The sequence below is a fragment of the Malania oleifera genome, chromosome 5 (assembly GCF_029873635.1).
Source record: "Malania oleifera isolate guangnan ecotype guangnan chromosome 5, ASM2987363v1, whole genome shotgun sequence".
Taxonomy (NCBI): domain Eukaryota; kingdom Viridiplantae; phylum Streptophyta; class Magnoliopsida; order Santalales; family Ximeniaceae; genus Malania; species Malania oleifera.
The window spans coordinates 107205639-107226839 of record NC_080421.1 but is presented as its reverse complement, the minus strand read 5'-3'; the positions used below and the strand labels follow the sequence as shown (position 1 = coordinate 107226839).

General features: G+C 35.5%; 1 pseudogene; it reads right to left on the bottom strand.

Annotated features, from left to right (window-relative positions):
* Positions 1–148: 148 nt before the first annotated feature.
* On the bottom strand, positions 149–21160 carry LOC131156105 (ribonucleases P/MRP protein subunit POP1-like; annotated as a pseudogene).
* Positions 21161–21201: the final 41 nt, after the last annotated feature.

The window sequence follows — 21201 nt, the reverse complement described above, 5'->3', positions numbered from 1 at the left end:
TACGTGCACAAGGAAAAATGAATGTGGTACAAACTCGTTTGCATGTTAAACCAAATTATACAAGGGGATGAAGAAAACATGGCCTAGAAATGGTTTCTCAGTCTCCCAGAAGAGCTTGAACATACAAGTACAGCTAAATAAATTGCAAAATTTACTTAAATATATGACAAACTAGAAATATTATTCAATTGCAAAGCATTAAACACACATTTTGAATTGTAGTATTCTTTCATAATGAATTTATTTATCAATTGTAAAACCTCATACTTTTCATCTTAAAACAAAGAGAACTGTCATTCTTAAATTAGCCAAATGGGGCAATCATGCTGGTCTTGGACGATGTATGCAGAACTCCAGAGCCTGCATATTCGCTTTCAGAGTGGGTCTTTCGTTCCTTCAGATCAAATGTACTGCAACTCCATGCCTGATAATGAATAAGAAATAAAAATTATTATAAATCCAAATAATATGACAATTGACAACTACCCGGTTATTGGTAAATTCTGTTGCATGAAAAGAGAGAGGGTGGGGAACAAGGTACTAGGAAGGGCGCATCACTAGTGAAAGCATTTGCTTGTTGGAATATATGGATTTTATATATCTTGTTTCCTAATGTTCTTCTAAACATTAGCTGTCATTTTAATTAAGTTTCGTAAATATATAGCATCACAATTTAGAAAGAATGGCATGCCAAAATATGCTTTAGGCCATTATCAAGCTTTTTCTATAACCACTTTTTCCATAGATACAGCCCAATCCTGACAGGCCAATGGGTACAAATTGTAGATCATATGACTAACTGAGCTGCAGTGTGGATTTTAGAATAGTCTCTGATTAACCAACAGTGCTGGTGTTATGTACATTTCGGGGCGCCAAATGTAAAAACTTTATGGGCTTGATCTTCAATGTCAAAACTAACGTGCATCATGATTCTAGGATGGAACATTGACAATGTTCATAAATTGATGGAAAAATGCTAAATCACATCTAATGATTGGTCAAGATTCAGATGCTTTGGTCATGTTACAGATCCAAAGCTTATAGACTTGCAGCCTCTTCTATGAACATGAAAAAATTGAACTCTAAACATACAAGTAGGTGCAGTCCAAATAAATTTGGCAGGTTGAATTCTATACAAGAAGCACAACAAACCTTCTATTTCACCCAGAACTCTTTTCACTGCTACAACACAGCCTTCATATGACATACCAACCTTCAAAACAACAATCTTCATTCAAAAAGAAACAAGAATATGGGTTAAAAAATAAAGAAGGTAAAGAATCAAGAAAAAAATTCCCTAACTGTAGTAGCAGATTAGCTTTTCACTTAACATAAATACAATGGCAAATCATAATGCATTACTTGGAGAAAGAGAGAGGGAGAGAGATAAGATATTCTGGTTGACAAAGCCAAATTATGAAAATATGACCAAAGAGTATTTTTATTTAACACGTAGTTACAAACAGAGGCAAATTATCAGTATGAAGGATCCGGAAAATATTATAGCATGAAAAACTTGAAGTTTCATGCTTAAAAATTATTGGAACACATAATATCTTCCTTGAGCTTTGTCTTATGGGAAGCCTAAGCTTATACATATCCTTAGAACAATAAATTTATTTATATCAATAAACATTACCAAGCAAACACATGCAGAGAATGATTTCAGTCAAATTACAGTTAAAAGCCTAGGGAATTTGGTCGAGCTCAGACTGAATTGTTTAACAACACAAGATAAGAAAAGGACTTTCTAATAAACAAACAGACCAATAAACAAGAAATTATCTACATTTTTTCTAAATGAAAATGATATCTAACCAGGGAAAAATTATAAACTATAGACTTCAAAACAAGATGCAAATTAAATTTCTGAGCGTCACATTATAAGTATTCTTGAAAATTTAAATACCCATTAAGACATTATAGAGCATGATAAACATTATGTGCATATACAACACAATTAACATGTAATCTCTTTACTTTAGATAAATAACGTAAGATACATCATATGACCTTTCAGATCAAAAGACTAGATATTCAGATAGTTACAAACTTGTTAACATTCAGCATATATAATGGAAATGTGCACATATGATATACTATCCCCTGTTAACAAGAATGAGAACTTCAAGATCTCTTCCATACATAAACACGCACAAACACGAGGAAGCAACTCAGAAAGTCCACAAAAGTCCCTACTGCCATTATCAAGTTAGGGCAAGTTCTTGGAATGAAAATGGATGGAAAAACATTTCCATGGCTAGTAGTTTACACAGATTTTTAGAACTAAAATTGTTTGCACAACACTTGTAAGTAGATTTAATAATCACTGATGGTGCAATTCGAACAGGTAATCAGATTAATGACTACTAATTTTTTTTTTCAGACAGGGAGGGGGTGTGTTAGGATCGGATGACAATGTGGCAGTACAAGCCTCAATCAAATTGATTTTCAAAATTAATCTTCTAGACACAATATTTGATATTCCAATTGATAGGGAAAAGGGAATTAAAGGAGGAGGGGGATGCCCGGGGGGGGAGGGGGGGAGAGAGAAGAAAGAACACAACTCAATCCATCAAAACAATCCATTTTTCGTCCTCAATTTCTAAATGATGAGGCATGCTTTTGCTTTTGTGCCACTTAAAGAAAAGCTCAATGATGATTTGCGAATCAACCATGCAAAAATTAAAAAGACATCAAATTGAAGAAGGTGGCTGCTTATGAAATGGAGTATGGAATAGGAATATTCTTCAATCTAAATTTTCTAGATAATGAAGCATTTTTTTAGGGGGCAGAATCAAAACATAATCCAGTCCATCAAGATGCTATGGGTCTTCTAAAGCTAGCGAAGCATATTTAAATCATTTCAAGGATAATGACATACACACCACAACAAAATTAAGCTGCATCGTATTTGTCTTGGGAATACATACTCTCCTGTGTACGGGCTTAAATTTCATGTTTTTTTTTCTTGTCTATTTGCAAATATTTCAGAGTCGTTGCAGCTCACCACAAGAGTCTAACAGAGGAACTGCAGCAACAGGTCCACTTGGATATCTGCTAAATAAAGAAACAAGCAAGACAAGATCTCCTCGATTGCTTTTAATTCTTGGTCACAAAGAAAAAAACTAAGAGCAACCAAGCAGACCTTGTAAAGACAATTTTTTGCCACATAATTTTTATTTTATAAATTAATAAATTTTAAATTAAAAACTTAACATCAATAAGAGTGCTAGTTCTTTGTGTTCATATGTCATGGTATGAATATGCCACAGCAATACATTTTGTGTGGATGATGACATCCGATTGATAGACTATACAAAGCCAATTCCAAAAGACTTATTGGATTGGAGGATCCGATTGGTGTGCATCTAGTAAGAATTGAATCTATGAATACACCATTTATAAGTTAGGTGCTTTAACTATTCAGCCATGCATGTGTAATGGTCCTGGACCCAACTCCAATGAGGTATAGTCCGCTTTGGCCCACTGGCCTCACAAATTTGTCCTATAAAAAGGCGCTTCACACAGTTGGTGTCCAAACCATCCTTATAAGCCCAAAATCTCCCTAGTACACGTCCGATGTGGGACCGTTACAGGCTCTCCCGTCCAATCTTTGATACCCTTGTTAGAGTGGCTTACACCTCTGCGTAGGATCCACCCATATGATAGCACCCCTAGGGTAGCTCTAATATCAAATGCAACGGTCCTAGACCCAACTCCTATGAGGTATTGTTTGCTTTGGCCCACTGGTGTCACAAATTTGGCCTCACATAGTTGGAGTCCAAACCATCCTTATAAGCCCAAGATCTCCCTAGTACACATCCGATGTAGAACCTTGACATCCGCTTAATAGAAATCCTCATACATGGTAAATAACCAAATTCCAATTGAAATGATATCTTTAGGAAAAATCAATGCAAATTAAGAAAAGAATCAATGAAAGAACATAAATTTGAAAATCCAGGATCCAAATTGATGCCAGATTTGAATTGAAAACATCAAATTTGGAATTTCCTACGCTCACGCAATTCATAGGGTTCAACTAGCAATTGATATTTCATGGAATTGGTTTCCAAATTTATGAAATTTAAGTAGATAATAGACGTCTGTTGCTTTGAAAGGAAAAGATAAATAGTGGGAACAATGGCATGTGAAGTCAGTTCAAATAATTTAGCATTTTGCCTCACAGCTGCCAAATAGGCGCTGGTGTTAGATGCAACAAAATATCAGTGTTCCAAACAGCACCTAAAAGCTCAAAAAATAAAAAATAGATATTCTATGGGTATCTAACAGTATTCTCTTATGCTGCAAATCACCACCAGTTTATTTTTGCACACTTTCCTCTCGCCTAGTAAGTATTAGTACAATTGATAGTGTCTGTAAACATGCCATATCTATTATTCTCTCCTTCGAAATAGGAAGGAGCCAAAGCATAAACAAACTACAAAGAGACTTTTCATCCTAAGAGATCCCAATTACATGTTTCCTTTTTATTTAAGGCTATAGAGCTTCAAAATACTCATAAACTAAATAGCAATACTAAGCAGCAGGTCGTGACACTGGGCCTCCAATCAGCCAATAAATTACCAGCTTGACAAACATCTTGAAGTCAGGTAAATCCAATCTGAACTGGTAATTCCCCTACATGCAAAAACTATGGACTAAAGACATTCATTAATCTAAGACTCCTTGAAAATGAACAAAACGGCAGTTGGGAAAGTGATTCTAAAATTTCTACTAAAGCCCTCCTCCCACAGATGTCTAGGAACCCTACCCTAGGACTTTTCTTAATCCATAAATATTCTTTTGAAGCTTAATATCTCTCTGTACGTTTTTTCCATTAAATTATTAATTAACCAAGTAAATAACTCCCATACTTGTAGGCACTCATGTTTCTACTTCCAAAACAAGATAACGCAAAGAGATAATTCATTTCATTCAATTTTTTTTCCCCTTCCGGGAATAAATATAAAAGTTTAGATGATTCTCATCCTCCCAATATATATATTACTTAGCATCATTTGCGCTTGACTCTAGTATGTAGTATATACAAACACAATCACACACACACATATTTATATAAAATAGGGAAAAAAAGACTGACCTCCCTTGAGGTTTATCAAAAAGACACAAACCTCCCCTTGTATTTTGCAAAAATAGACAAGTCTTCCGAGAGGAGGTTTGTGTCTTCTAAGCAAATCTCAAGGGAGGTTTATGGGAATTTTGAAACCTTAGGAGGATCAATGGGATTTTTGAAACCTCAGGGGAGGTCAACATCTTTTGCCGTAAAAATATAAAGCAAATATCAACCTGCACAAAGGCAGTAGGAAATGAATACTGTCGTATGTGTGCAAATGGTTGAATTGCCTTAGTATAACCAAGAACCCAACTACATCCACCCAATATTACTTTAGAAGCTGAAGTAGCAACAATTAACAAACCGTCAAACCGACTAGAGACAATGGAAAAAAAGAGAGAGAGAGAGAGAGAGAGAGAGAGAGAGAGAGAGAGAGAGAGAGAGAGGTTTAGAGCATTTTTTCTTCTAAAAATGAATTTAAAATTTTTTAAGAATCTTAGTGTATATCTGGCGCTATTACTCTAGTACATTAAAAAAATATATATATTAGAAAAACACAAATGTCAACCTGGGCAAAGGCATTAGAAATTGAATGTTGTCTAATGCATGCGAGCTTCTGAATTGCCCAAGTAAAACAAATAATCTTACTATATACACAATATCACTTCCAAAAAATCAAAGGGAAACATATCTAAACTGAAACAAAGACAATGGATATGTATTGACAAAGTTTTCAAATTTCAAGCTTTTGTACCTTGTAGCATAACTAAATGAAGCTAACACAAACAAGTCAGAAACCAAACACATTAAAATCTTTACCAGCTCACAAATGTTTTTGGTTGAGCAAAATATAACAGTAAGCAAAAATAAACTAAAATTAATTTAACATAGATTGAGCTAGTCCAACCAATCAAAGGAAAAGATACAAAATTACACCTTTGCTTTAAAAATGATTTACAGTCACAGTTTTATCTTTCGAGCCTCTCGTGTCACCACTGCCGTTGCATATATTACCAAGACCAAAATTCCCTTGCCCTACAAATAAATAGTGGTAGAAATGGAGAATAAGAAAACTTAAAAAAAACTTAACTATTCTTTCTTTTGCTATGATATTGATCAAAAAGTTGATCAAGTTCACACAACAATAATAATGAAAAATTTAGATCCACTAATGCGCCTAGGATAAAACTAAATATCAAAGTAGCAAGGATAAAATATTGAACCATGCACAAAATGATTTTGTTATACATGACGGAATTTTAAAAGAAATAGGATAGAAAATAAAATAGCAAGCATGTGCCATTACAGAATCAAAGAAAAATATAAGTTACTGTCATTATTTCATCGTTTTGCGATTTCCATTTTATAATATTCTGTGAAAACAATGAGTAGAATATTAGATGGTTTACATATAATACAGGATAAATCAACATATAACAGCTACAACCTAGAAGAAGAAGAAAATTTTAAACTTCATTATAAACTGGCTTGATGTATAACCGTATGCAGGTACCACAAAGGGGAAATGAGGCTTTTATCACAAATGCAAACAGAATAGCCTGCAGAAATTATAAATGAAGCATAATTATCAAAAACCTTCAGTCCCTTATATTACAAATTATGCACAACCAAAGAAGAAACTTCTACCAAATCCACAAAAAAAATCCAAACTGAAAACCTCAAGATAAATTCAGCAAAATGTGTTCAAACAATAGCCACACACCAAGAAGCATACTTTTACCAACCACTATGTGTATATGCACATGTGTGTGTGTGTGTGTGTGTGTGTGTGTGTGTGTGTGTTTGAGAGAGAGAGAGAGAGAGAGAGAACCAAAATTACCATGTAACGACCCTGAGATCTGAATCTGAATGACATTCTCTTGCCATGATGATGGAACACAAGCAAATTTATAGGGCTCTCTTGACATGCGAAAGAAGTTGTCCTACATCACCCTCAAACAGTGAAACGGGAAAATATAAATGTTTTGATGCTTGATTCTTTTCCTTTTTCATAGGTGTAAGGAGATCAGTAGAGACCAAAATCCACTTTCAACGCATCCTCCACGAATCATCCAACCTTGATGGAAATCTGCATCCCCAAAAATAGAGCCCTTCATGATGGTGCCCTTCCTTAATGCAGGCAGAGAGAGCTGTAAAGTGGGATAGGGGGTGTGTGTGTGTCAGTCAGAGAGAGAGAGAGAGATGGTGCGCATTGCAAACAAAAAAATCTCATTATTCCCTGATTACAATTGAATAACTAGAGAATAGGAAATTTGGAGAGAGACAAAGATCAGCATCCTAAAAAATGTGGCAGAAAACCAAAATTTTTAACAAATCTCAAAGTGGAAATCCAGAGAGAGAGAGAGAGAGAGAGAGAAAGAGGGAGAGAAGGAGTGGGCCAGCCATGATATCGTCTAGTAAGGAAGATTTTAGCACACTAAGAAGAGGACAGAAGCTTGGCCTTCTTCCTTTCTACTTCTTTGTATATGCCTAAAACGCACAAAGATTGTGATTGGGCAATCAATATGTGCCTGAATACCTGGTAAATTCTTTTAACATAAAATCACTAAAAAGAAAGAAATGATAAGAAAAGTCACATAAATACGACCATGTTATAATCATATCTTCTTCTTTTGGTAAAATATCCCAAAGAAAAAACAATATAGATTTATAGTCATATGTATATGTACACACATTTAGATAGCCATTTGGCTCAAATTCAACTTTGTTGTAAGATGACACACTCCTTCCCCTTTATCTACCCTTCCTCCCCTAACTTTTCTAATAAACAGAATTAGAATAAGGACATCATTACAGCAATCAATAGGTTCACTTTTACTACCAAATAAAAAAATGTTCCCTTTCATTTGAACTTTCCCATGAGACAAAAAATTGTTTTGAAGCAAAAACTACTTCTCCCTTTCTCCTTCTTCCCTGCCCATCAGCAATAGAGTGAGGAGAGACATCAGCAACCTGGTCTCATGATACATAAAGAATAAACTCAACAAAGGGAATTTTAAAAAAAAAAAAAAAAAGGAAAAAAAAAAAAAGAAGAAAGTTTTTTGCATGTCTCTATGGCACATCATAAGCATGGCAGTGGAGCAGGGTCACATGAACTCTACGTCTTCTTCCTTTTGTTCCAAGACAATGGTAGCTAGGGCAAGCCTATATGCTGTAGATCTCAAATTCCTAACCAGGACATACACTTCTTTCCTCCTCTGCTTCTCAGGCATCTCATTCCACTGTTCTTGTCTAAGATAAACAGGTGAGACTGCCTCACATATAGCCCCTGCTATTGGTTTCTTACTGCACATCAATAAATATGAAAATTAACAAAAATTGTAAGAATGAGAAAAAAATAAAAAATAAAAAATAAAAAGAATTCTGAAGAGGAAAGAGAACTTTTTGGCAGTTGTGAAGTAGTACAAGGAAAAATATACAAACCTTCCCATGACAAATCCAGTTGTGACAAAGCCAATGGGCCAACAATGAGATTTCTTGGCTACAGGGTCCTCTGATATTTGGAGTGCTCACTTCCCAAAAAATTGTTCTTTGAAACATGATTGCACAGAGGAGTGAGGCATTTGAAGCCCACTCTCATTATCTCCAAACCTACATAATTCACGAGGAATATCTTAGACAGTTGTCGCAAACAATTTTGCTTCTTTGGAGTCAATAACTTAGGCATGCAAGTAGCCCATTCAAAGGGTTGGCCTCACTTCACTGCCTCCAATGGAAAAAAAGAAGGGTCCCCCATGATAGATAAGATCCTACCTGTCAATGCAATAAAGAGGGTGCCTTCTAATTCCACAAGAAGCACACACATAAATATCTCTAAAGAAGAAGAAATAATATTCTCCAAAGTTACATATTTACCATTCACAGAAAAAAGCATAAATATAAGGAGCAGTCTGAAGGGGAGCCTAGGCACAACAGTAAAGTTGTCGCGTGTGACCTGAAGGTCATGGGTTTGAGGCATGGAAACAGCCTCTTGCAAAAATGCAAGGTAAGGCTGCTTACTATAGAGCCATGATGGTACACCTCTTCCCTAAACCCTGCATAAGGGGAGTGTGCACCAGGTTGCTCCATTTTTTTTTGAAAAAAAGTAATCTAATCCACTAAGATGCATAAATGAAAAATCATATTGCTTTCTCCAAAGAACTATGTCACAACTTAGCCCAAAAAATAAAAGGAACCATTTCACAAAATTGTTACCAGATGATTTCAATTAGAAACTTGCAACAAATGTGCCAGTTCTTGTCATTGGTTCTCAATTACAAAAACAATACAAAAAATAAAATATTGAACAAATTAATATGTTAAATTTATGTTTGCAAACAGTTTGGGTCCATTACTTGATATGATCATTTGATAATAATAATAATAATAATTATAATTATTATTATTATTATTATTATCACTATTGAGGTTTCGCTCATATTTGTGGGGTACTCTAATTGAAGTCAAGAGGCCTAAGGGCCTCAGGCGAGGGCATAGTGTCCAACATTTTATGTATGAATGTTTTGAGGTTTCCACATAGGGTTTATGTATATTGGTAGCCAAGGGTCGAACTCCTAAAGCACTGCTCATTTTAAAATAGTGAAGATTTTGTAGGGGCACCATGGACATAGGCGCAAAGCTGAACTACATAAATTCTTGTGTCCTTCTCTTCTTTCCCTTCTGTTTCTTCTCTTTGCTATGTGTGCGCATATCCAAACAGGTGTATTTTCACAACAATAATGGTGATTAATATGCTTTGCTTCATTTAGGATAACACTGCTGATAACAATTCCAGTGTCTGAAAATTGAGCATATAGCTTTGGCATTTGTGTCATATTAAAATCCTGTCCACTTTTTTCCAACAAATTTTGAGGAAATGAGCAAAAAGTTCTTCCTCAAACAAAAGGCAGAAGTTTAGGTGACTCTTTTAAATAGCTTCTGTCGCAGCCACAATGGCTGTGATTTTTATTCCCACTGCTATAGCAGTGTGTACTGTCAACTCTGTAGCAGTGTCACGACCTCAAAAAATCTGTCATGCATCTGCAGTCATGGTGTCCAGTGCTCAAAAGAAGTTCAATACAACACGTACAATGAGAATGATGAGAACAGAAAAGTCCTCATCCCAACTATTTTCTGCAATCCCTTGTTTTTTTTCTCAATGAAGTCTAATGATTAAAAGAAAAAAGAAAAGAAAAGAAAAAGCATGAGAATGTGTGCAACTAATTGGCATCTTGTATGGCAGGAAAGCAAAGAAATAATTACCCCATATTGTGCCCTTCTGATCATTAGCTTCAAAAGCAGAATAGGACACATTCTTGAACGCTGTGCCATCATCAAGGAATTCAGAATGCTTGAGTTTTTGTCAAGGCAGAAGAAATCCAGGTGCATACAAGGCTTTTCCATGCATAGATCACTTTCTTCCACTGGAGGACTTATTCCATTGCTAACATCCCACAACTCACTGTCAGAAAATCCGTCATTTTTGGGTTTCAAATCCAGTGATGACAATGAGTCATTATTACTATTAGGGCTTCCTGTAAAGGCGCATTGTTCTTTAGCTCCTTTTTCTTGTACATCACCTACATGCTTAATAGAGGTCCCCATTGGAACAGCACTCACTTCAGAGAAAGAGCGAGGATTTGGTGCCAGTTCCAAAGACAAAATACTCCTTGATTTAAGATTCGGTGCCGGTTCCTTGAACTGAACACTTTTTTCAGTTGGGAAGAATTCTCTGAAACACTACATGACCAGATAATGGTCCACCTGCCCACTTTTAATCTCTTAAATTGCTTCCAAAAATATAAAGGGACCATCTTTAGAAAACTCACCACACAGCAGGATGTAATGTTTTTTCAAGAAGTTGAAATGCTTTTTGTCCCATTACTTCCATTCTTGCAAGTTGACCCTCACTTGAAAAACAATTGATCAAGATGCCACTCTCATCCATGTGAAAGAAAGAAGCATAGGTACACTAACTGATTTTACATTAACTCCTTCAACTGGGACTTCCATATTTCCATGCCACAAAAAAATGAACCAGTAGGGCACTCCAAAATTAAAAAGCTCACCACCTAGTGGACAAGCTCCCAACCATATCAGGAGTTTGGGGAGGGCATGATGCACACAGCCAGAGAGGCTGTTTCCATGAATTGAACCTATCACCTAAATGGTTCATAACTAAGCAGAATATGTGCAGTCCAAGAGAAAATAGGCAATCATGGCATGATTGTATCTTTTATAAAAGTGCCAATGCACATGTGCGCTTGGTTTGCGTCTTTCACAAATACTTCAATAAACAGAAAAACAAAGAGGCATAAAAAGAAAAAGGCAAAAGACATTGACCTCTCAGGGTTTGGCACGAAGTCATGGACCTCCCTAAGGTTTCAAAAATCACAAGGACACACATACCCCTCCCAGGCTTGTCTTTTTCAAATATAAAGGGAGGTCTGCACCTTTTCGGTAAACAGGTCCATTGAATTTTTGAAATTTTAGGGAAGGTCCCTAAGATTTTTGAAACCTCGAGAGAGGTCCATGTCTTTTTGTCAAACCATAGAAGAGAAGGCCACTATCTTTTTCCAAACAGTAACAAAGAAGAAAATGGATGAATAGTTTTGTATATAGGGTACACCTGCTTTTGACAAGCCAATTTCAGAGATTATATCCTTCATTGAGAGCAGAAGCATGCAACCACACCCAAAGCTTCCGAAAGGAAGAATTCTCAATTTCTCATGGCTCGCTGTATCCATCAAGGTTGCAGTCACGTGCATCCATTTGCACAATGTGCTGACTAAGAGGTCGCCACATGTAGGTCACAGGTGCAATTGGTTGAGAAACAGGTGCTCCAATGCGATGAAGCTACGAAATCAAGGAAACAACATAACCAAATCCTTTATGGCATGCTGGTTACAGCAGCTGTATAACTTACAAAAGCACTTCCATATGCCTCTCCAGAAAGTATAGAAGAAATATCCTCAAAATGAGCTGATGGAGAAGGCACCAGTACCATGCTGAAAATTGACAATAATGAATCCTGGAAACAAGTAAAACAGGAAATTGTAATATTGTATTGAATTATGAATTTAATATGAAATACATATTTTTTATGAGGCAGTGATCAAGCAAAGAAGTTGTATCCCTGCTAAAAAAATGAGAACATAATGAGGACCAATTCAAAGTTCAATAATAAAAAATGAGCAAGTAAAGATAAAAAAGGATGCTTGCCTCAGGACCCTCCAACTGGAAAGCAGTGCAGTAGCTTGCATCATGTATGAGAGCTCTGTGTTTGAACCACTTCAAGAGTGCCCTTGAACCCCTTCCTCTACAAATCAAAAAGATAAAGATAGTCAAGAAAAAGAGTTATATATTTGTAGAAAACTAGGTTAATTTAAGAACACCACATAGATATCTAACAAGTCCAGTATTTTGTAGAAGCTTCTCCCAACAATAAGGGTACTCAAGAAGAAATCTTGACGTACATGACAGAGAAGGAGATAGATCTGTATAAGCAGTCAAAAACACAAAAGCTTGAACAAGCGATTTGGACAAAAATTTAAATCCAACAGCTACAAATTTGCTGTTTATTTTAATCGTCTGTGACAACAAGAAGAATGCATCACCTGCCCTGCAAACACAGAGCGAGGTGGAACCCCCACAGCTTTGTCATTTTGAACCGTTTTGCATGCCATGTAGGATTTATATCCCAAAGGATATGTCCCACATGAATGATGTGGATCCCACATATAGGGAATATGTCCCATATGATAAGGATATGAATTAATGGTTGTATGGGTTAACTAAAAGGTTAGCTTATTTAATATGAGAAATTAATGGTGGAAGTTTGAAGAGATTCCTATACATAAATATTATAGATATATATATGTATATAATATATATATATATATATATACATATATAAAATATATATTAGCTACTATTATGGGTGTAGCAATAAGGGCATAGGAAGAAAGGAATTGTCCTCTCTCTGCCACTACTTCTCTAATCATCAGGAGATCCCATAGATCTGGTGAAGGAAGGAAAAAGAAAGAGGAGAAGTGGGAGAAACGATTTCTTCGGATTCTCCGGGTGTTCTTCTCGATAAGTTCGGTATGGCCGATTCTGGTATGTAAAGTTTATAGTTTATGATTTATTTATTTTTCGCATAAAGTAATTGATGTGAAGTTCATGATTATTGAAAATCCTTGGTTGCAATATATTTATGAAAATTTTCTAACACGTGGCATCAGAGCCAAGTTTGAAATTATCATGATCTTCCTTTCATGATAAAGATCGTTTCAATTAACCCCTTACAATCTTGTTATGGGTTCATGTGAAAATTTGTGTTTTTAATATTTACTGGAATTGAACTGAAGAATTCATATGATAAATGATTCCTTTAATGGATTTATGGGGTTTTTTGTTGATTTGAAAATTTTCTTTCACGTGGATTGTTGACAGTTTTCCCCTATAAAGTGATATTAAAGTAGGGTTGCTGAATGATATGCGTGCAAATAATTTTATAAATAATATAATACTCACATATTATACATGCATAAGTTAGAGAATTTTACATAAAAGTAAGTTAGTAAAATTCTTATATTGGGAAATTGATTATCTGTTATATATTATGGATTGGTATTTTGAAATGAATGTTGGACTGCAGTTTTTTAATTTATGGGCCGCCAGTTTTTAATTGTATGGGCTGCCAGCTTTTTTTTAAATGTACAGGCTGCAGTGTTTTTAATTCATGGGCTGCCAGATTTTACATAAAATAAAATAAAATATTAATCCAAGTAAAATTGTCATTGTGAGAAACTAATTATCAGCTTTAAACTTGGATTAATTTAGCTGAGTATGGAGTCAATCAATGTTTATATTATGATTAGCTTATTATCACCAAAGTGATTTTGTTAAGAAAAATTATAAACATTGTATTGAGAAATAATCATGATAAAATTATTACAGAATGATTATTTGAATATTATGGCTGGCCCAAAGGTGCACCAACTTTCAAATAATTATTGATTTAATCAGGATAATTAATGAATGATAGTGAGATTGGGATGCCTGCCCAAAGGTGACAGACCAATCAAACTTTGTAAAGGTTATCAATTACGTCTTGATGAATGAAAATTACCAGTAAGTGTAAGGATTAGTATATTGCATAAGTTGATCTAAAGATTGAACGCAATTTACTAATGAAATGTTCTAAACTCAAAGCATTAATGTAGTGAGCATTTTGTGTTATTGCAGTGTTTGTTCCTGTTTCATTGCATTCGTTGGCTTCTTCTATTCCAATCTTTAATGGGACAAATTTCTCTGACTGGAATGAACAGATTCAGTTTCACCTTGGTGTTCTGGATCTCGACTTAACTTTGCGAATGGATAAACCGGTTGCTATTACTGAAACCAGCAATTCGGAACAGCAAGCTTTGTATAAGTCATGGGAAAGGTCGAACAGATTAAGTATGATGTTTATGTGAATGTGTATAGCAAATAATATTAAATCAACACTCCCTCAACTAGATAACGCAAAGGAATATCTTAAGGCAATGGAAGATAGATTTCGTTCAGCTGATAAGTCCCTTGCAGGAAGGTTGATGGCTGAACTAACCACAATGAAATTTGATGGCAGCAAAGGAATGAATGAACATGTCCTAAAAATGTCTAATCTGGCTGCTAGACTTAATACTTTGGGAATAAATGTTAATGAAAACTTCCTTGTTCAATTTATTTTGAACTCTTTGCCTCCTCAGTATGGGCCTTTTCAGATTCACTATAACACAATTAAAGAAAAATGGAATGTGAATGAATTGGCAAGTATGTTAGTTCAAGAAGAGGCAAGACTCAAACAATAGGGACAACATTTAGTAAATATCATAAGTCACGTAGCTGGAAGTAAAGGAAAGAAAATAAAGAAAGGTTTAAAGAAAGATCCATTGAAGGTGGCGAGTACTTCGTATGGTGGTGAGACTCACAGGAAGGAACATTATGGTCCCAAGTGTCACTTTTGTCGTGGCTATGGGCATTTAAAGAAAAATTGCCCGAAACGTAAAGCATGGTTCGAAAAGAAAGGTAAGCCTTTAGCTTATGTATGTTTCGAATCAAACATGACACAAGTTCCTTCTAATACTTGGTGGATTGACTATGGTTCTATTGTTCATGTTTCCAATTCGATGCAGGAATACCTTACGATTCAGAGCGTAAAGGAAAATGAACACATGATAGTCTTGGGGAATGGAAATCAAGTGCCAGTTATGGGTGTTGGAACTGTTCAGTTGTATCTTGAATCGGGTCATTGTTTAGACCTATTTGATACTTTGTATGTTCCAAATATTTCTAGGAACTTAATTTCCATGTTTAGATTAGATAATGATGGTTATGGTTTGTATTTTGAACATAAAGGTTTCCGTATTATGAAAGGTGGCTTATGTGTTGGCTCTGGTATTTTGTATGAGGGGTTATATAAATTTAATCTTAATGAAAAGTTTGTTGAAACACTCCTCACTATGCATCATAATATTGGAACTAGGCGTAGTAGAATAAACGAGAATTCCTCTTTCTTGTGGCATAAAAGACTGGGTCATATATTCAGGGAAAGAATGGAGAGAACCTTGATTTTACTGATTTTGATGTATGTATTAATTGCGTTAAAGGAAAGCAAACTAAACATACAAAGAAAGGAGCCACAAGAAGTAAGAATCTATTGGAAATTGTTCATACTGATGTATGCGGGCCTTTTGACTCACCATCTTTAGGTGGAGAAAAATATTTTATCACCTTTATTGATGATTTTTCACGACATGGCTATATCTATTTGTTGCATGAAAAGTCTCAAGCAATAGATGCTTTAAAGGCATATGTTACTGAAGTGGAGCGACAATTAGATAGGAAAGTAAAAATCATTAGATCTGACAGAGGTGGTGAGTATTATGGTAGGTATGATGGCATTAAACAATGTCTAGGACCATTTGCTAAATTCCTAAAACAACATGGTATTTGTGCTCAATACACAATGCCTAGTACGCCTCAGCAGAATGGTGTGGCTGAAAGGCGGAATCGTACTCTTATAGAAATGGTTAGGAGTATGTTAAGTAATTCTTTAGTACCCATTTCATTATGGTTGGAAGCCCTTAAAACAGCAGTGTATGTGCTAAATCGGGTTCCTAGTAAGGCAGTTCAGAAAACTCCTTTTGAACTGTGGACGGGAAGGAAACCAAGTTTAAGGCACTTTCATGTTTGGGGTTGTCCAGCAGAGATTAGAGTCTATAATCCAAATGAAAGGAAATTGGATTCAAGGACTGTGAGTGGGTATTTTATTGGATACGCAGAAAAGTCTAAAGGGTATATGTTTTACTGTCCTAATCATAGTATGAGAATAGTTGAATCCGGCAATGCAAAGTTCCTTGAAAATGGTGAAATTAGTGGGAGTGATATATCACGAAATGTGATCATTAAAGAAATTCAGGTTCCTGTACCGATATCTAGACCTTTAACAGACATTGTTGTTCCTTTAGTTGTTGAAAGGCATGATAACACTGAACAACAGTCTAATGATGTATCACTTGGTAATGAAAATGTCACTATCGAGCCAATTGCAGAACAACCACAAGAAATAGCATTAAGGAGATCTCAAAGAGTAAGGAAACCAGCTATTTCTGATGATTATTCAGTATATCTGCAAGAGGTTGATTATGATTTAGGAACTAGTAAGGATCCGGTTACGTTTTCACAAGCCATTGAAAGTGATGATTCTGAAAAGTGAATCATGCCATAAATGATGAGTTGAAATCTATGGAACAGAATAAAGTCTGGGACATCGTTGATTTGCCTGAAGCGTTTAAAACAGTTGGGTGTAAATGGGTCTTTAAGACCAAACACGACTGTAATGGCAACATTGAACGATATAAAGTTAGACTCGTAGCAAAGGGTTTCACTCAGAGGGAAGGTGTTGATTATAAAGAGACGTTTTCTCCTGTGTCTAAAAAGGACTCTCTTAGAATCATTATGGCTTTGGTGGCTCATTTTGATTTAGACTTGCACCAAATGGATGTGAAAACTGCTTTTTTAAATAGGAATTTAGATGAAGAGGTATATATGGATTTTCCTGAAGGTTTAATGATTAAAGAAAAAGAGCATATGGTTTGCAAATTAAAGAAATCAATATATGGACTTAAAAAGCTTCTAGGCAATGGTATTTTAAATTTCATGATACCATCACGATCTTTGGTTTTAAAGAAAACACTGTTGATCGGTGTATATATCTAAAGGTCAGTGGGAGCAAGTTTATCTTTTTTATTTTATATGTTGATGATATTTTACTTACCAGTAATGATCTTGGCTTATTGAATGATACCAAGAGATTTCTTTCTATGAACTTTGAAATGAAAGATATGGGTGAGGCAATTTATGTGATAGGAATTGAAATATTTCGAGACAGAGCACTTGGATTGTTAGGGTTGTCTCAGAAAGGATATATTAATAAAGTTCTAGAAAGATTTCATATGGATGATTGTAAACCAACTCCTGCTCCTATTTGTAAAGGGGACAAGTTCAGTTTAAAAGATTGTCCTCAAAATGAATTCGAAAAGAAAAGTATGGAAAATATTCCTTTTGCATCTGTTGTTGGGAGTTTGATGTATGTGCAGACTTGTACGAGACCAGATATTAGTTTTGCAGTTGGGATGCTCGGGAGGTACCAAAGTAATCCCGGAATGGAGCATTGGAAAGCTGCAAAGAAAGTCTTGAGGTACTTAAAAGGAACCAGACACTGTATGCTCACATATAGGAGGACAGATCAGTTGGAGGTGGTTGGCTACTCTGACTCAGATTTTTCTAGATGCGTTGATAGTCGTAAGTCAACGTATGGTTATTTGTTCCTGTTAGCTGGAGGAGCAATATCATGGAAAAGCGCCAAACAGACTATCATAGTAGCATCTACTATGGAAGATGAATTTGTGGCGTGCTTTGAGGCCACGATTCAGGCTTTGTGGTTGCAGAACTTTATCTTAGGACTTGGGATTGTCGACAGTATAGCCAGGCCGTTAAGAATTTATTGTGATAATTCCGCAGCAGTCTTTTTCTCCAAAAAGGACAAATACTCTAATGGCGCTAAGCATATGGAGCTCAAGTATTTGGCCGTTAAGGAGGAAGTTCGGAAACAGACAGTAATTATAGAACATATAAGGACTGAGCTCATGATAGCAGATCCTTTAACGAAAGGATTGACACCAAAGGCATTTAAAGAACATGCTGATCACATGGGTCTTTGTTGTAATCCTCGATGTATAATAGTTGATCTTTATGTTTTGTTCTATAATATGTATAATGATATCAATAAAAGTGTTTCTGAACATTATTTCTGTTTACCATAAATCACATGATTATAGAGATGGTTCACTGTTAAACAAAAATAGTCTTGACAAAGACATTAAAGGGACAATATGGTAACTTCCTATTATAGATCATAGTTAAGTGGTTTATTAGTTTTGTGGTACATGGAAGAGAAGATGTTGCTCTAATGATATTTACAGCCATGACTCGTACTAATGGGTTGCTTGATTATGATATTATGTTAATCTCATTGAAAAGTATAAATAAGCTAATGTTTTGTGCACATTACGAATGTTTGTTAATCCATATTAATATCATTCATATGGGCCAAGTGGGAGAATGTAGGATTTATATCCCAAAGGATATGTCCCACATGAATGATGTGGATCCCACATATAGGGAATGTGTCCCATATGATAAGGATATGAATTAATGGTTGTATGGGTTAACTAAAAGGTTAGCTTATTTAATATGAGAAATTAATGGTGGAAGTTTGAAGAGATCATGGTTTTAAATAAAGGCCGCGACCGTTACGTAACGTCGTTACGTAAAGGTTTTTTGGGTTACCGATACCGTTACACACCGCGAAATCGGTGGGAAGAAAAATCACGACCGTAGCGGCCGTTACGAACCGCGACCATTACGTAAAGGCTGCTACGACCGTTACGTAACCACTACAGGACTGTTACACCAAAAAAATATTTTATTTTTTACTTTTTCTTCTCACTTTTTCTCTCTCTTTCATATATCATTTTCAATATACCAAGTGGCAAGAGGGGGAAAAGATTATAATGAGGATGACAATGATACAAAATTTACTATTTCTTTAAATACTCACAATAGATGCATTAATTAACAATTTCAAAATACTAACTTGTTAGGAATTTTTTTTTTTTAATAATATTAGTAATGTGATATTTATGTTCTTTATTTTTCAACTTCAACCTTCTTTCTTTTCTAGCTATTTTATATTTATATTATTCGTATGTCTTATGTGACTAATAGATTAACGGAGTGTATAATGTATTTTATTTTATTAATTCATTAAGCACACATAAGAATTTATCACAGATAAGAACAATGAGAAGTATAAATACGCGCACACACGTAATTTTCTATCAATGATGGTTTAAAACAAATGTAAACTTGTTGTCCTTACCAAATAACTTAGTTACTCGAACTAAAGGGTCCAAAATACACTAAAACCCTTTCTAAAAATAGCTAAAAGCTTAAAACATGCAAGTACACTAATATGCACAAGGTTGTGCGTGCTTCAAAAAAATTCACGGTCGTTACATCCGCTTCCCGTTATGTAACATCCGCTACTCCTGCTTCCCGTTACACCTGTTACCGTTACGTTACGCTACCCGCTACCGCGATTTAAAACCATGGAAGAGATTCCTATACATAAATATTATAGATATATATGTATATAATATATATATATATATATATATATATATATATATATATATATATAGATATACATACATAAAATATATATTAGCTACTATTATAGGTGTAGCAATAAGAGCATAGGAAGAAAGGAATTGTCCTCTCTCTGCCTCTACTTCTCTAATCATCAGGAGATCCCATAGATCTGGTGAAGGAAGGAAAGAGAAAGAGGAGAAGTGGGAGAAACGATTTCTTCGGATTCTCTGGGTGTTCTTCTCGATAAGTTCGGTATGACCGATTCCGGTATGTAAAGTTTATAATTTATGATTTATTTATTTTCCGCATAAAGTAATTGATGTGAAGTTCATGATAATTGAAAATCCTTGGTTGCAATATATTTATGAAAATTTTCTAACACGCCAAACATGTGTTTGCAGCCTCTTCGTGTCATCCCCTGACATCAAGTAGCCATTTTCTGGATTCTTTCTAAGTTCAACCCTCCGACAAATGTGGCGAGGAACCTTCTTTTGATATTTTTCCACATCTGAAGCATTCTTTTTATCATCAAATCCCACTTTCTGCCTCTTTTTACATCTATTCCTCACAACTCGGTTATCATAACTAGTAGCTCTCCTCTTGTTTCTCCGAGACCAGAAATCATTGTTTAATCTATCAGTGACAATTGAGTGAAGAGCTTCAAGTTCAGAGCTCAAGATGTAATGAACCCACTTGAAATGGAATGAACTCAACACAATTTGTAATGAACTCAGGCAAGTGATAATGCCTTGATTGAATGAATTACTTGCAAGAGAATGAAATTACAGAGATGAACTGAATTTAATACTGCAATGCATACAAAGGAAATGGAAATAAGAAAGAACAGGTTGGCTGGTTCGAGAGAGCCACTCTCTAGAAACAGAAAGCAAAACAGATTCCCAATTCTCTAGCTAACTCCCTCCTTCCCCACTAACCACTATATACCCTTAACAACTTCCAACAACTTGCTTCTAGAATACCCATATGGGCTTTTTCTTTACGTAAAGCAAAAGATAGAGTTTGTAATGAAAGAAGACTTTGAAATAAAAGATAAATTGGGCTTTGGCCCACAATGCCTCGGTCGACTTCCACATCTCAGCTCGCAAGGACTCAGCCCAACCCCCACACGGTAACTCAGCCCAAACTCGCACGTGCACCTAATCCCCTCCAGTGCTCGCCAGCTGTCTTCAGCATTCTCCCAGCTCCCCGCTGGTCTTCCTCCACCCTTATTCAAGTTTGGCCCATAGCACAAGATTCTGCAAATTTCTGCACGTTGAGGGTTCGAGGAGGCAGTGCTGCCTTGCTTCCGTTGTTAGCCATTGAAGAGAAATAGTAAATACAGTGCCACAGCTAACACTTCC